Raw genomic sequence first — 3,180 nt, 5'->3', positions numbered from 1 at the left:
ACTTTTTTCTAACTTCTTTAAAATTGATTAAATTTCTATCACTCAAATACTTTTAAATTAAAACAAACCACAACAATTCATTTATCACTTTATTTGAAAACCTTTTCCAAAAATTTTACGATGACCTTTTGTTTCTATCTCTTTTAACACAGAGTTCTCCCATCTGTTTATTTCCAAAAATTTTCCAAAAATTTTACCATAACCTTTTTCCAAATCATTTAACACAACAAACATAAAATATACAGAGTTTTGCCCAACATTAATTCAATGTCAACAACCTCGATTCATTTTCGAGACTCAAGAACCTTACTAGATAAATATATGGAATTTACAAAATTTACTTCAAGGTTAAATTACTAACAAAAACTAATCAATTTCTTTTTTATCAATCACTCACTTTCTTTAAAATCATCATTTCACGACTTTGATTTTTTTTTGTAAATACATCACTTTGGTCCCCAAACACCTTAACATCTCGTTGTCATTTTAATTATATATAAAAAAAAAAAACATAACCAAGAATACTTGCAAAAGTCTTCTTAACTTTACTAACTTAAACCACACTAATAAAATTTATTTTGTCAATTCAAACCAATTCATTTGAAACAATTTAATATGTTACTCAAGCACATACAAAAATCAAAATTTTCATATTATGACACACCACATTTGGTCTTACTAAATTTTGGGGTGTTGGTTTTATTTTTTGTTATTCAAGTTACTAACTCCTCTAATTTCAATATTAACGAAGCACCAAAGCAAAAAAAAAAAAAAACCACTTCATTTTACTCCCTTCCTTTGGATTTTTTATTTTTGAAAGAAAAAGAGTTGAAAGTATTTCCTTTAACTTTTTAACAATTAATAACAACCATAGTAATGATTAAAAAAAAAAGATTAAACCTTAAAAAATTTAAATAAAAAAAATCACTTTTCCCCTTATATATGCATGCTAACGAGTTTGAGAGAAAATATGTGAGAAATGGCTACCTCAACTAGTCATCTTTAGCACTTCACAAATTGTAAGTAGTGAAACAATTTGGTAGTTAGAGATTTTGTGATTGGAGGCTTCTAAGTTGCTAAAAAATGTAGGAGAATGTTTGGATTTGGAGAGAAATGAGAGATGTGTTACAAAAATTAAATAAAGTGATTGTAAGATGCAGATGATGGCCATGGATTTCATTTATAGGGAAGGGAATATGTTTTTTTTTTCTTCCCTTAATTAATATAGGCTTAATTGCAGTTTTAATCTCCGTATTTATACTGATTCACGAAATTGGTCCACATATTTTAAAAGTCGACATTTTTGGTTCATCCCTCTTATTTTTAAACTAAAACAATTATGACTTTGGATTTTTTAAATAATATGACGTATGATACAATGATATATAACATTAACACTCATGAAATTTGAATAAAATGTCGTAAAAACTTATATTTCAGCTTTGAAATTTTTTATATTTTTAATTTAATTAATGACTTCTGAATAATTAATGCAACTAGATAGTTCTATGTCATAAAATTGTATGTCACATCACTAAAAGCATGTCAATCGTCATTTTTTAGTTCAAAAATCTGAGGGAGAGACCAAAACTTTGGACTTTTAAAATAAGAGTATCAATTCCGTGAATTCTTTTTTCAACAGTTACCACTACCACAATCAAATACAGCGAAAAAGCTCGCTCGGGCCAACACCTTCAATCAAATAGTGTTTGACTTAGTCAAATTAATCCCTAAAACTTTAACTACCTTACCATTCATTTCTTACTCCTAATCTCCTTAGAGTATATTTTACTAAAAGAGTTTTACAACGAGTAAAGACAAATAGTGTTAACTACAACACAATTTCAACATATAAAACCTATTTTTAGAAATTAACATCCTTTAATTTTTCAGTGAATTCACTATCAACTTTTTGAAATATTTTAAATTATTTTTCTCAAATTTTTTCACACAATCACAAATTTTTCTCAAATTCTCTGTAACTCTTTTTTTTTTCTTTTCTTATTGATAAAGCTTGTATTTGAATTTATGAAAATTGGAATTTTAAAAAAATATATGAAATTCTAACTCAAGACTTTAACATTTACATAATAAACTTGAAACTTTATTTAAAATCATGCTAACTTTAAAAAAAAATATTTGAAAGTATACACATAAAAACTTGAAATAACAATTCACTAACTTTCCTTAAAATACAAGTTCAAAGATTTGATAACCACATGTATACATTCTTGATCATCAATCATAACAACTATTTTTGGAAATGCATAAACTAAGAAAGTCATTTTTTTTAAATCACCACAAAAACATTAATATATCATAGTTCTCTCCACCGCTAACTCGGTGGCAACGGTCTCGATTTCTTTTCGAGACTCAAAAAGCTAATTACATAAACTTAAATATTTATAACAATTTGTTCACAACTAAAATTTATCCAATCACAACAAAATTCCAAAATTATATATTTTTCGCACACCAAACTTTTAAGACCAAATAATTTATATCATTTAGTTAAAACTAAATAAAATGAATATTTTCCAAATGAAACATACATACACTCGATTATTAAAGCACCAAAAATTTGAGTTAATAAAGTACTCAAAACTTTTTCTTTTTAAACTCATTACAAGAGTAATTAAAATAGTAACATTTTTAACTATAAACATTTTAATTTCAATCTAACTTTTTGCTTAAACTCTTTATATTAGTTAAAATTTGATCTTTTTCACAACTTTAACAACTTTAATTTTTTTTTTTTTTTTGTAAAATTTCAACTTCATTTCAAACTCATTTATTTGAATATAACTCATTACGTAACTCAAACACATCAAAAATCAATTTCTTTTTTTTTTTAACCATTACTAACAAAATCATCAACAACAACAACAAAATGATTTGTTAAGAACTCAAAAATTTCATTCATACCCCCACCATGTAAAGTTTACGAATTTAGAAAAAGGAGGAAGAAGTAAGTGTTTCACCTCAAATAAATTAGCTCACAAGCACCACTTTATAGAGAGGAGCAACTTTATAGAAAATGGAGATTTGTGTTTGCTTTTTTTGTTTTAAATACCCACCAATCCTTTTTTTAAAAAAACTGGGAGAAAGAAGAAAGGGAGGGGGAGAAAGCTGAGAGGGAAATCATTGACTTATGTTGGTTATATATATATATATATATAT

The sequence above is a fragment of the Cicer arietinum genome, chromosome 7 (assembly GCF_000331145.2).
Source record: "Cicer arietinum cultivar CDC Frontier isolate Library 1 chromosome 7, Cicar.CDCFrontier_v2.0, whole genome shotgun sequence".
Taxonomy (NCBI): Eukaryota; Viridiplantae; Streptophyta; class Magnoliopsida; order Fabales; family Fabaceae; genus Cicer; species Cicer arietinum.
This window is presented reverse-complemented; position numbering follows the sequence as displayed.